The sequence below is a fragment of the Apteryx rowi genome, unplaced genomic scaffold (assembly GCF_003343035.1).
Source record: "Apteryx rowi isolate R43461 unplaced genomic scaffold, aptRow1 scaffold_72, whole genome shotgun sequence".
Classification (NCBI taxonomy): domain Eukaryota; kingdom Metazoa; phylum Chordata; class Aves; order Apterygiformes; family Apterygidae; genus Apteryx; species Apteryx rowi.
Window position 1 is genome coordinate 3082572 of NW_020451005.1, and position 15312 is coordinate 3097883.

Below are 15312 nucleotides of genomic sequence, written 5' to 3' on the forward strand. Positions count from 1 at the left end.
GTAGTCCGCGGGCGGGAGCGGCCCCCGGCGGGCAGCCGGGCCGCGGGGACTGCGGCGGCGCGGCCGTTAGGGGGCCATTAGGGGGCCGTTGGGGGCGCGCGCGGAGCGTTCGACGCGCGGCAGCCTCGGCGCTGACGGTTTGCCCCGCCGGACGGCGAGAAAGGAAAAGGAGGGAGGTGGGGGTTTTCCCACCCTTTTCCTTCCCCCCCCCAAGAGCAGATTTTTCTGGCCATGAGGATTTGAGAGGTCTGGTTTGGGGGCGTTCAGAGCATCCGCTGAATATTCACGGGATCTGAGGAGGGCGCGGATTTGTTTTCAGCTCTGAAGGACAGGTCTGTGAAGCTAATGGTAATTTGAATAACAAATGTTAAAATTATGACTGAAATGTTGATTAATTCTTTGAAACGCACTGCAAAATTATTCATTAGAGATGAAAAAAAAACCCTATAAAAACGGCATTAAAAACAACTCAGCGAAAGTCAACTCCTTTTAGCAAGTCTGAAACTGCCTTGGCAAAAAAAGTATAAAGTTCGGTTATTAGCTTAGAAAAGTTAAATGCCAAGTTCGTTTCTTCCCAGAGCGAGTCTCTGGGACTGTGATGTTGCTTCTGGTAAGCAAGTTGTAATTACAAGTCTGCGTGTGACAGTTGTGAAGTATTAATTAAGGTGGAAGTGTCAGAAGGATTTTTAGTGTCTTTCTGCAGTAAACACGTACACACCACCCACCGTCACACGAGGCTGGGGGGCTACAGTTAAAACACCAACCAGACAACCCGAAACCCCTCAGCATGAGAGAGTTTCCTACCAAGAAAAAGTCAAGTTTTGACAGCTCGTCCCTACTTATTTATATATGGTGTTTCTAATATTATTTTTAAGTGGTGTATCCGTTGGCTTTAATGCTGGCTCCTGTATTTCCCGGGGAAGTAATCACAGCGCCCAACTTGTTGGTAGAAACGTCACCAACTCCCCGTGTAGTCAGCGTCAGGGAAGGCGCCTCCAGAGGGCGAGTCAGAGCACCGACATTAGCTCCTGCTCTCAACCGGCCGGGGGAGATTGCAATCAGCTCCCGAGATTAGTCAGCAAATTACATGGCATTTGGGGTCTAAAGTCTGGTGATGTAAAGAGCGACTACTGCGTTTGCTCACCTTTCCCTTCTCACGTGCGTTGCCTCTTGTCTGATAGTTAGACTGTGAGCTCTTTGGGACAGGGCTTTCTGGTTTGTGTTTGCACAATACCTTCCAGATGGAGGGTCTGTTCACAACCAAGGCTCCTCTTGGCCACAGTCATTCAGATAAATGCAACTGGGAGAAAAAAGGACAGTGGTATGTAAGGCAGTCCTAAGCATTATTCAATTAAAAGGATAAGACCAGACTCATTCCACAGTTAATCTCTGCTGACAGTGCTCTGTCTTTTCCACTCCAACAAAAAGGAGCTCTAAATAAGTTTGTTTTTTTTTCCAGATTACTTATTTGCAGGGTTCTAGAATGGGACATGTTGTTTGGTTAACAGCAGTGCTCTTTCATTGCAGAGAAATAGTCCCCCTAGTGTGCCTTTGTTGAAAACAGTGTGATAGTTGCTGTGATTCATCAAGGTATATCCCATTAAAAAGTTACAAAACAGCATCTGTAGCATTTTGACAGGGTCACTTGCAGAAGTAACAAGAAAATGAAAGGTTAAAGCCTGGAGCCGTTGAAATCAGTGCATCAATTTCACTGTAAATCTTTACACATAGTTACTTTTACTAATGCTTGAAGTTTTATGACAGGTAAAGCGCTATTAAATATTAAAAGAAAGATCATGAAGATTTTGCCAGAAACATTTAGAAAAAGGCAATCAGTGAATTTTGTGCTTTACCAATGTTAAAAGTGCACAAATCCTAGCGTCCAAACCATCCTCACTTATATTTTGATGAATCATCATTTAATCTATTTCAGTGCGGCTAGTGGAAAAAGTAAATGAGAAAGTGATTAGATGCATATAGTTAATAAGCATGAACTCAAATTGTAATATGAAGTTTAGACTTCAAAGTGGGCTTCAGTATAGCTCTTTTGTTTAAATTACTAATGTAGTTGTCTAATATTTTGATATTACATTCGTATTTTAAAATATGCTGGAACCCGTGTTAGCCCAGAGTCCAGCATCAGTTTGTCCTATAACTRCAGTGACAATTAATTTTCTTGAAAATAGCTATCCAAAGATGCACTTTATGTGTAGGTTTCATGCCTGATATGTAGTAATAAATCGTAGTTTAGGGAAAAGGAGTGGATGTCAGGAATACCAATAAATAATGAGAATGTAATAAATACTTCCTTTTAGAACATTTAGAACATTACTGTAATGTACAATAACAGGCCCAAACACTGTCTTAAAATGCTTCATTGCATTTTTAAATTTAAGAAAATATAATACAGCAAAGAAATACTTCAAAATGACTTGCTAGATACATATCATCTTTTTTTAAGATGTTGTCTAATGGACTGCTTCCGTGCTGATCATGGTGGTGTATTTCTCTCTCTACTCTAAATTGTTATTTGAACTACCCATTCAGTGTTTCATTCCTACCCATTCAGTTTACAATTCCACTGGCACTTTGACCAATAATCTTAAGAAAAAGCTGTATGTAGCTGTATTTCTCTTTTAAAGTAAGTTAACAACTAGCAAAACCAAGAATATTAATACAGTGAGTTTCCATGCATAACCAACAATGTTCCACAGTTCATAATTGAGGCATCCTGTATTAGCGCAAACCAAAGCAATTAAGAACACTAATGAAATGCATAAACAGTACAATATTTAGGTTTGACTTTTAACATCTGCATAATTATTGCTGTATAACTGTCTACATAGCAAAGTTAGTGGGCACAACTAAGGTAGGGCAAAATTTCCTTAAATTAGGATTAAAAATTGCAAAAATTTCTATCAAACTTGAATGTTTCAGCTAGTTTTCTTATTGTGGTTTTGCCTTGAAACTTTAAACAACATAAGCATGGTCCATTTTGAAATTGTCCTGAAATACAGCTCGTGCTTGGAAGTGCAGACTCACTAAGGTCACAGAGTGTTCTGGCAAGCTCACAGGGGAGCCGTTGGGTCACACTGCCATTTGGCTTGATAGACTACTGTAACTGCACATAAGGACACGACCACCTTCTCCCCTCACTTTGTCCCTGCGGGTTATTTCTGTACAAGTGTGCTGTGATTCAGGAAGCTCAAAGAATAAAGATCCTCTGAGCTCAATTAATTGCCCTATGGAGATCTTTTGTGTTTCTGTACAAGGACAATCGTGAAGAAGAAAGGATTTTCTTTGCCTTGCCAATGTATCAGTGATGGCCTAAAAACCTGAAGAGGTTTCACTGCAGGCGCTAAGACAATCTTGCTCTTTTGTTTTGCGAATAGTCAGGAGATTTCTGAGGAATTGCCACCCTGTTTTTCAGGTGAGGTTCCTTTGCTTTAGATTGTCTATTTTTGTAATAGCAGTAAGAAAACAATCAACTGCAATCAGCTGTTTTGCAGTTGGTTGGATTACTGAGGTTTTTTCCATTTTTAAAAGTAAGTTTACAATTGGTAGCTGTATGTATCCAAGAGAAGGATGTGCCCAACAAAGCAGCTAGAGAATCGAGCTGAGATGGAATTCTTACTGATTATAATGCCAAAATAATTTCAGGCCTAGCCAGTGCACAGTTACATGTCTTACTATTTATGAACCCTGTATAGCTGCTGTCGTCCAAAACAGTATCCATTTTGTGATCGGATACTGTGGTAAAGTATGTAGTACAAAACTCTGACTAAAATGCCCTTTAACTGGCCAGGCGACACTGTGCTCTGGTATGTGACTACCGCTCACAGTCACGGTGCTTTTGCCACCTTCCAACTAATTAACTGTGTTATTTTTGGACTTTAGGCTCCTCTGACATTTTTTCATCTCAATTATTACCTTGCTTATATGAGCATGTGAAAGAAGGCTTGATTCCTCCATTGACTTTGTGTTCTTTTATGAGTGCATTCCAAAGTGTTTTAAATGGGTTCTCCAAAATTCTGGAGTAGAATATTTATATATTTTACCACATAAAGTAGGTCGTGTAAATCCATTGCCTCTGGTTTGTCTGCCAAGGCTTCTTGACAAAGGAAGCAGGAGCTGATAGAAGAGGAGATTAAATTCATATGGATTTGTTTTTAGAAATATGAATGATACTAATTTCTCATGCAAATAGCTTAGAAATGCTGGAATTGCATAATAAGACCACAGCTCTTTGCTTAGTATTGTACCTTATTATTTGAAAAACTATGCATTCATCTGTAGCTTCACATTGCAGTTAAATTCTGCTGTGGCTCTTGATAGTGATTCTTAATCTTGTCTATGCCTTCTGTTATATTTTAAGGCAAAATTTGTACTTAATTATGACATAGACTCAAAACTCTAATAAAAAATCGTATTTTGCATGTCAAACTGTATCCCAAAACATGTTTAGGTATTTACACAACAATGAATCAGTGCAAAAAGATTCTTTTAAGCTTGAAAAAAACAATATAGACGTCTGTTTTCATCTCAGGTATTTCCCCTTTGAGCTCAGAAATCTTCCTGGATAAATTTAACTTACAGAGTTCTTTTGGTCAGTTTGTGGATGACTTTATCTACTATTACTTTCAGATTCTAGTTATTTAGATTATTTGGCAAAGAGATTGAGGAAAGACAAAACAGACTTTTAAATGAGATGACTTCTTGTCCACACACTTTGAAATTGTTCATTGATTGTTAATCTACCTTTTGTCTTTTTGTATTCTTCCTCTCATCTGAATGTAGGAAAATAAATAAAAGGGTACACTGCAAAACTCGTACCAAAAAGGAACAGTTTTAATTTCTACATTGGTGAAATATGTTGAGATTTCCTTTTTTGTAGAAAACTCTCCTTCCCACTTCTGGAATGGAAATTCACTGGTAAATATTTGTCCTCTCATTTTTGCCAAAGGATCAGTTGACTGCCTTATTCCGTGCAAGGGAATTTCCCTTTTCTTTTTAGACTAAGCAAGTAAGAAGGAGCAGGCAAGCTGGTTGGCCAACCATGCAGAAACTTCCTCAGGTCTATTCTGCTCAAAAATAAACCAACAGGATTTTCCCTCCATAAGGATGATACCTTTGCATATATCCTGCTGTAGTGAAAGTGAGCAGACTTTTTGTGTCCTGGAAAGCATTTTCCAAGTTCAGCACAATGGAAACTTAATACTTCAGATAGGCTTGATTTGGAAAGTTTGATTTGATCCTGTAATAGAAATACAAATCACTATAGAGATGACCTTGTTTTCAGGAAAAATTGTAATTTGTGGTCATGGAAGAGGCCAGTATTTCATTCTCCCATGCTGTGCATAGTCAAGAAAGCATATTGAGCAGCCAGGCTCTTGGGTTGAGCATGGTTTGTCCTCCAGAAACACAARGTGGAAGTTATATTGAACTCTTCCCAAAAGGGAATTTATTACAAGATAGAGCACTGAGGGAGGAGTTAAAGGCTAAGAGAAAGCAAATATGAAGGCATTGCAGGCTGATGGTTTCTGTTACAGCATGAAAAAGCAAGCACATCAGAGAATGTGTTGGTTAGAGAGGTTTTCATGCAATACGACAATTGGACTAATTGAGCTTACAATGCAAGTATAATTATATGTTCTGTCAGCTACAAAGCCTGCCTTTTTTTTTTTCCTTTGTTGTAATCTCCACGGTTAAGCAGTTCCGTGTAACTGATATTTTGAAAATAAAATAAGGAAATTGAAAGATTAACTATAAGTGTTTGAAGAAAGGAGGAAGGTGTTTGAATGCCAGACTGAGATAAGATGTGTTTAGCTGAAGCTCCTGTCGCTCTCTCTAGCAGATTTATCCAACATCTATGCTGCAGTACTCCCAGGAAATCATTTAATCAGAGAATTAAAGTCACTGGATGTCTTGGAATATTTTTGACACTGCAGTAGGAACATGCAGCGAAAATCAAAGAAATTAGTCAGTTAAAGAAGGTGCTGGTGAGGAGAAGTCCCTCAAATGAATGCACAAATGACTTCGAACATTGCATAAAGGGCTTACCATCACAAGACAGAAAGAACAGCAAGAAGGAGCCTTTCTAACATAGTCTCAGACTACAGGGTCATACTTTAGGGCCCACAGTCATATTGTCTGAGTTCTGGTACTACACATGAAATTAGCACCACTGTGAAATATCTTCTCTGCAGAATTGGAGGGATTGGAGGAATTGCAAAGGATGCCTCCTTTAGAAATGCTTAGCCCTCATTCTAAGCAATTTCTCTTCAGACAGCCACATTTACTTCTCTTTTATCTAACTGGAAGAATAAGAAATGTAAGCCACTTACAACATTAACACTTTCTACTCGAGTATTGGCAGAGGCAGTTTCAGGGGTAATCCTAGCAATTGCCTACAGCCTCTGCCATAGGGGAGCCCTATTATATTAAACCAACTAGCCGTGCAAGTCATCTAGGCTGAGATTCATCTCATTTAAATGTAGTCATCTACAATGTAGTTGTTTGCATGTGAGCTAGTCATCTACGCTTCGTTTATAGCCAGTGCCGAGATATAGGCGACTAGGACACGTTTCATCTCTTCCTAAGGCAGATGTCTAAATTGATTAGATGAATTGTGTCCTTGAAGTGCTTATTTATCTCTGTTGACTAGAAAAGGAGTCTAGACAACTAGCTCAAAGGTAGACAGCCATACCTGTGACATGTAAAATTAGGTAAGATGAAACTTACCCCTTAGCATGTGAGTGAGAAAAGCAACCATATTCTCAAAGGTAAATGCCAGTCCTGATTGGGGATATATTTTTTTAATATCTGTTGAGTGTTTTTGAGAATTTTGAAAATCCTCAGCCTTTATTGGTAGCAGGGATAGGAGATCTAATGAATTTACAAATTAGATAAAAAGATCTGAGAGCCATGGTCAAACACTTGGCCCTGAAGCAATGACAGTCCTGCCCAGACAGAGCAAACAGGAGAGAGAGATCCTTTCTGTAGCTGTTTATGAAAACTTTAGTACTTTGTCTTGAGACTTCCAGAGCCTAAATCTAAGGAGATTTAGATGTGTTTCTACCATTAAAATTATTATTTTAGAAATCTCTATCACAATATCTAAGATCTATAGAGCATTTAAAAGCCCCTCCCGAGGGCCAAAGGAAGGTGTACTTTTCCCTCTGCCTTTCCAAATAGGGGAACATGGAATTTTCCTTTGCAGGATTTTCATTATTTTATTTTATTTCATTTTAAGAGTTTTCACACTGGGCTCAGGCTTCATTAGAAAAATTTTTTTCTCTCTCATAGGTTTGAACTCTTTTGGGTTCAGTCTGATCTTTTCTGGCAAGAATTATTATCTTGTCATGAAAGGACAGTAGTAGAGCAAAGCAGATATTGTCAGCTAAGTGAGTGGAACATATCATTTTGCCCACGTTTATATTACAGCTTCCAAATGTTTCTGTACTCCTCAAAACAAAAAGAAAAAATCACATTAAAACTGATAGGTTATAGAAGGTGGAGTGCCACTGCCAGGGGACGAGAAAATGGCTAGCCCAGAGGCCACAGAATGTCAGGGACAAATTAAAAGAATATAAGAGAAACAGTACAACAAGAGAACAGTGGAGTCACAACTGTTTTTTCATGATGTCTCAGGCCAAGTCTAGAAAAAGAAGAGGGAGGGACAATTATATCAGTGAAAGAGAACATTGTGAAAAAAAGTTATACCTTCTCAGCATCTCACAATTCTAAAAAATCTCCTTGGACACACTGATCTAATTTTACAAGTAATATTAATGATTAGGGGGGTTGTTCCATTTCTCTTATTTCCAGTAGTTCTGGGGAACAGAGTTCTCTGTAATCAAAAAATGAGATGAGAATCTGAGGGACAGTAGAGAGAAAGAATTCAAGACAGGCATGGATGCATTCTTGTCAGCGTTGCAAAGTTCAGATTATATCTGAAAAGCTCAGTAAAATTCACTGAGATAAAAACTCTTTCCTTTTTCCCCTCACCCCAAAATGATGTGTCTTTGGCCTTTTTCAGTGGCACTACAGTGTTAAGAGGCTTTGTCCCTTCTGCAGCTCCACAGTAGTCCAACAGAAATGCCACATTCTCCTTGCTTCTTCCATGCACAAACATATTTTCTGATTAAAAAAAAAAGCAAAGAAAGGGAGAAAGATATCTCTAAATTACAGGTGGATAGAATATAATGTTTCACTTGTAGTTAAAAGCAAAAGTTTAAATTTCCTAAAAATCCCCAAACATTCCTATCTTTAGCTGTCTACCTGCCACTGTTTCCTTGAGGGAGACAAAATACCAGTTCACTGATTAGGCCTTCACCTTGTCCACAGAGCCCAGGCCATTCAACATGGTAAGAAATAAAACTTTAGCTTACCTGATCAGCCACACAACTCCAATATTGAGTATTGATAGTATGAGTGAATAGTCACAATGGGCATTCACTAGCAAGCCACAATTTGCACAAAATATGGATTAAACTGTTCACAGAAAACTTATGACCAGGTGAAAGAGCTGCCTTTGACCCTAAAATAAATCCTTTCCATTTATTGATTCATCTGTCTCTACTGGAGATGATTACCTTCTATTTTAAAAGATTTAATTTAACCATTACTTCTGGGGTAGAAATCTTGTGCTCATCTGAAAGCTGTTCATATTTACTGTGGGCTTTCACATATAGTTCTTTGCAGTTGTTAAGATCTAAGTCCTTAGTAGAGGATTTACTATTTCAGGAACTGAAATTTTTATAGATTTATTTTATGGTATAGCTATTACGGCATAATTTTGAACGGGTTGCTTCATTTGCTGAGTGCTGAAATCTATTCCAGAACAATAATTGTTCCAGACAGTCAGTCACAGACATTCCTGTCATTCATTATCTATTACACAAATACTACAGGAAAAAGGCTGAAATTCATACTATGGCCATTGCTGTAGGCCTCAGATAACATTAAGGTGTTATGTCTCATGCACTGAATATTTCACAAAGTGTTCCAATATTTTATTTCCTGAGAAAATACAACTTTTAGAGTTTGAATGTTAAAAAAGCAATTAAAAACGGAATTTTGTTAGGTAGTGAATAACAGCTTTTTAAAGGGTAGCACCAACTAGTATTCTCTTAAATAATTTTAATGTTAGCTTTTTCTAGTGCTTCCTCTTCCCAAAGTGTTTAATTGCTTGAAACCTTCCTCTGAATATTCCTGCTCCTCTAGAAGCTGGATGCCTTGGCAGCGTTTCCTTTGAATGTGGAAGAAATCAGTGATCCAAACAAAATCCTCAAGAAAAATAGAAAGAAGGATTCAAACAGAGAAATATGTGGTAGCCTGTGGTTAACTCACTTCCTCAGAGTGTGAGAACACTGAGCTTTGATCCCTGCTTTATCTGACACTGAGTAGAACTTGAATCTGCCTCTGCTTTCCAGGTGAGTACCCTAACTACTAGCTATTTTTTCTGGGTATTTTTACTCTTTCTTACTCTCTTATTTTGTTCAGAAGTTCTATTTTAGAATTAAGAAATAAGTTTAATATGAATTAATATTTTCTGAGGAAAAACTGTCTTGGAGAACTGTCTGATGAGCTGCGCTTTAGTGATGAGGTCCTACCTGTGCAGTACAGGGAATTGGTGGGCTGCTGTGATAACATTAAAATGATGCAAACCAGCAACTCAAAACTTGCCTGTAGATAATTAGTTTTTTAACCAGACTCACAGCAAGCAAAACACTTCCTGTGCCAGTTTCTACACTGCTGTTTTAGATGACCAGCAAATAAAAGCAGATTATGTGTCCAGAAATTGAAATACTTGTTTGATTTAAATACATATTTCCTCCAGTATGCTGCCATTGAACATTTTAGGAAACTGCCATCTTGGGGAAGGAAGAAATAGTTCTTTTTGACCCATTAGCTTTAGTTATAAAGGCAAATAGTTCACCCACAACCTCACATGCAGTATGTAGTATTGCACACAACTCAGTGGGTAACTTCACAGTGAAATCAACAGGCAGTGTATCTGTTTGTCTTGCATAGCTGTGTTTTTTTTTTCTCTTTGGAGAGTGCAGTGCTGAAGAGAATCTCGTTATTTTATTATGCTTGCTGCTTCTTAGTATTTTTAGTGTGTTAATTTCCAAAGGTGAATTTTCTATAGAGAGACAGCACAAACCTTTTCATCAGTGTAGGCAAACTTGAAATTTGCCTTCCTACAGTTAAGGACAAAAATAAATTGCCCTGTTTTCATCCTCAGGAGTAGCAACATTCAGTGTAGCAGTAAAGGCAGAATGGGATCACAGAATGCAGGTGGGAGTTGGGAAGGCTTCAGTGAGAAGTTTCAGGAGATTGGGAAACATTAAAATCTACTGTGGTCAGGATGGAACTCTGTCTCTCTGCTCTGGATAAGACCTTTTCCAATCTCACTGGGGGGCTGAAGTGCCAGGTAGAGGGTGCAGTGCATGCGGTGTTGGAGGCAGTGCATGACAGGGTGTGCCCGACCCTATTAAAAGGCCACACTGTGCCAAGGGAGTGAAGTGAATGCGGCACCTAAAATCACTCCTTTGGAGAGGAAGAGAGAGGTTCCAGACTCTGTTGCAGCCACAGAGGAGTGTCATGAGCTGTGGGAGAAAAGCAGGAGCATGGAGGGACCAAGCAGGTAGGACCAGCCATGAACTGAAAGAAAGAGTGGGGTTGAAGCCAGGCATACAAACTTGGAGGCAGATGACTCATCTATTGCCATCCTATTTTTCCAAGCAACTGCTTGTGTCTGTAGCCAGCTCTATCTCTGTAAGGTGTTTTGCCCCTCATATTTTACCCTGTTGTATAAACACCGAGTGTGAACCTTTCTCTGAGGATAATATGACTGTTCAAATACAACAGCCAAAGATCTGGATGTAGTTTATGTAATACCAGTCATACAGCAGAAAGATCTGAGTTTGCAACACTAATTGTATGCTAGTCCTTGGCCTTCCACATACAGCAAAGTAGAAATAATAAAGTGTTGTCATCAAAAGGCAGGATGTCAGAGAGTTCTTTCTGCATAATTGTTTTGATAGTGTGAGAGTGCAGGTAACATAAGAAGCACAGGAGAATCGTGCAAGCTTTCTGAGAGCTACAGACTTTGAGAGACTTCTTCATTTTCTGGGTGGGGAGGTGAGCTGACAACTTTTGCTCCGCAGTACCAAGACTCTTCCAGGAAACAAGCTGCTTCGGTGTGCCTTTCCCAATATTCACAATGTTCTTTCTCTGTGCAGAGTGGGACAAAGTGCATTGTGGGAACCAAGTGGGATTCAATAGTTTATTTTCTCTCTTCCCAGGACAGCTATTTGTGAACTTGCTGTAGCTAAAAACTGGGTATTTAATCCAATTTGAAAAGTGCCCAACACACCTAATTAAGCAAATCCAGAGCTAGTAATAATAATGATAAGCTAGAGTCTAATTTGTTACATTCATTTGCAGATTCGAAGATAAAGGCCTATCTGGGGCCTTAACAACAGGTTAAAATTGACTTGAAATCCCCTCACATGGTAAGGTGAGGAGAAATATCATAACCTCAGCTGTATTTTATGACCTTGATCACTTTTATGTCCATCAGCGATGACACATCTCCATCTCCATGGAGAAATCAGGCTCTTTACAGCAAAAATGCAAAATTAGGCCTCCCACATTTTGTTCAATAAATGTTTCACTTGCAAGAAGAAATTATTCTGTTCTGGTTATACAGATAATATCTGTCAGTGCAACACAGAATCTTGGTCCAACATAGCACATGGTATTCTCCCCTTTGACAATGCTATAATTTCCACTCCAACATTTTCTGGCTGAAAATTGAAAGCAAGTGTGCAAACTGTATGTAGCTCCTATTTTCTTATGAATGCGTAGTTACGGGCTTCCATAAAACTTGTTTGTGAAACATGTACTGTTCCTGACTAGTAATGTCAGAGTTGTTGAGTTGTTGCAATGGCTAATTTCCATTAGTTGCAACATATTGTAATCTTAATAAGAACATAGTGACTTAAATATCTAATAAAAACAGACAGATTCAAAATATGAATGAAAGTAACCAGCTTAGGTTCAAGAGTATTGATATTAATGGGCAACAATAATTTTACTCTTACTTTATTCTGTAGCAATCTAAATAAACCATTCACAAAACCACATTGCTGGCAAGTAAGGAAGACACATCTACTGTAAAGCTGGGGAATAGCATTATTAGTCAAGCAAAGACAAAGAAGAGTAAAGAACAATATTTTAATAAGGGGGGAAGTAAGTAGAGATAGAGACCAAAGGAGAGTGTAGTGTATCCCCTGTGTTTTTTGTCTTAGATTGTAAATTCTTTGGAACAGAGATTGTCTTTCTACCCTGAGTTCAGATCTAACTCCAAGACTTCTCAGGCATTAAAGCCAGTTCCATTTCTCCCAAGGGGACAGAAGGGAGGTTAGATAAAGAGCCAAAGGACTGTACTGGCTACACCTCCTGGCGGATGTGGTATTGGAAGATAGTGATGGAGACTCTTTCTTCTGCTCCAACCCCTTTCTGACTGACAGCAGGAATTCAGAACGACAGCAGTGTTCATTGTGCTGTTACAGAGATCTGGTAGAGACAAAATATGCTATAAAACCATGTCTGTTTTGCCTCCAGATCAGCCTCTTCTTGTAAGCAACTGCCAGGTTTTCACATGCCTGCTTTCACACTGCCTGTGTTTGTCCAGCTCAGTACAATCTTGGTTCTTGTTGCTACAATTATACAAACAATAGTCAGTAACAATGTGGCCTCTGATTTTGAAACGCTGAGAATAGTAATTTTTTTTTTGCAAAAACCTCAGCCAATGTGTTAAAATAAGAGCTGGTGCTTACACATGGGCTTTGTTGACTTTAAGAATGTTGTTGAGTCTTGTATTTGACTTTTCAAAACCTAATTAAAGATTCACTGCAATACACAGTGCTCCTTCACACTTGTCTGGATGAGTAGACGTCTACTTGTATAAGCTGAATGGCTTTTTGGGGCAAACAGTGTGTCTTGCAGGACTGGGGCACTGAAAATGTACGTAATAAACAGCATGCACACGGGTCCGTTAGTTACAGTGGCAGTTGTTAACATGTGCCAGCTTGGTATTTGTTTGCATATGCAACTGAAAGAGATGTGCTTGCAAGTATGCCTATTTATTTACACAACACACTGTGAAAAGCCCCAGACTAAGGGAACATTATGGCTATGTAGTTCAAATACTAGAAAGTTGGTGTGCAACCATAAATCTGCTCTTACATGACCATATATCTGTACTGCTGTTTCCTTGCCAAATTCAGAGCAAAAAAATATTATCCTAGAAGCTGCTGAAGTGAGTGGGAATTGAAGTAATTTTGCACTATACTACACTGTGTGAGGAGAGTGTGTGACATGTTCTTCAAAGTTGTTTAAAAACAGAAGTGTAGATTTAAATAAGAGACCATCTCATGGTGCAAAGCTAATATTTGATCTAAACAAGCTGTAACCCAGCATTTAAAAAACGGGATTTCCTAAGTTTCTCTGAGAGAAAACAGCAAAATGAGAAACATGCTGTCTTTGCTTTTTTCTAGTCAAAATGCCAAGACAGCACCAGAGATAGGGAAGTGAAATTGCTTAGGGTGGGTGGATTATACATTAAAAATATTAAAGAATGCAGTCAGAGTGTCTCAAATTGCAGTAGTCCATTTAGATTCTTAGTTGCTGCTTGGTCTACCTGAATTCTGTTCTGAGTATTTAGACAGAATTTCTGTGGATGACACAGGCCTCATACTAGTGCTTTTTACGGGAATGTATTTCATCCCAGCTGCATAACTGTGAGCGGCTGCAGTCCACAAGAAATGCCGTATGTGTTAATTGTTAAACAGACATTTCTCATTTGCTGCAATGTAACTGGCATGTACAAGGTAGAAAACACAGTAACTGGGAAGCAGCTAGTAACAGTGTTCATTCACTGTATGTATTTTTTCTATGTGAGATGAAAATGTTTTTCACTTCAAGGCAGCATATATATGCTGACAGGAACTCAGTTTAAACATGAGATGCCGTTGGTAAGAGCCCATAGATGCAAACACAGGCTCACACCAAGTTGTGATCTAACTTTTTGGAATTTGTGACCTTTAGCTCCAGAAACACGGACATGGTAAGATAAGAAGAACAGCTCTACTAGCTTACCCATAGATAGGGAACTGATAAACACTTAAGTAGTTTGACGTTCCATCCTGCAGGATGTAGGAATATGCATACATGTGGTATAATTACAGTGCAACTTCTAATGACTGTTATTTTCACACATCATCATCAGCTAAAAGCAACTTTACACGTCAAGAAAGCCCATATGTCGTGGGAATCAGCAAAACAACTTTAGCAAAACAGTATGATTTAGAATGTCAGCAACTTTCTGAGTGATCAAGTAAAGAGAATGTCACTTTGATTTATAGGTCATCACAGTTGTAGGGAACACCACCGAGGTACATGCGCGAGTATATCAATAACAATATTACTGTAACCTTCTAATGCATTACAGAAGGAGCTCCACCCTACATAATCTCTTGTGCTTAAAAGCATTTCAGTATCCACAGATATAATGAGCTTAGAAGACTGAAATAATCAATACTCTCTGCTTTTCTCGTACACTGAAACAATTAATATATCTTTGCAAAGTCTTTGTGGGCATATCATTACAGACATCAAGAGCTGCTACTGCTGATGAGGCAGTGCAACTTGTGGGAGGGGAGGCATCCCTGTCATGAGGTTTCCTCAGTGGTGGCTAATATACTAACTGTAAGTGTGCATGATGCCAAATGATACTGAAATGATTAAATACTAGCGCTTGTCACTGCTACCACTTGCTGTAGCATGCAGAAGAGTCAAGGGCCCAACAATTTCCATTTTTCTGTGATCTGCTATGAACTTTCTTGTTCATTAGAACATGCAATAGTGTAGTGCAGAGTGATGCACTGGGTAGGCCTGGGGTGATGCTGCATAAATGAAGCAGGCTGATTGGGAGACCAAGGTGTTGGGACATACCGGAAGGTGCACTTGCCCTGAATGTAGATATAGCTACAAAAAGTTGTTTCCATGAAATGGACACATTTCACTCTGCTAAGATGGAACTGCTCTTTTTTCTCATTCAAGTCAGTATCTCTTTTTATGTGAAAGTGATCAGGATCGGGCTTTTTATAATTCACTTAAAATAGCAAAAATCCAACCTAATATGAATTTTCCAATGATAATGACTTCACAACATTAATGAATAAGTACCTCTATACCATTTTGGAGAGCTGCCACCATTAGAAAGTCTGTTTTTTTCAG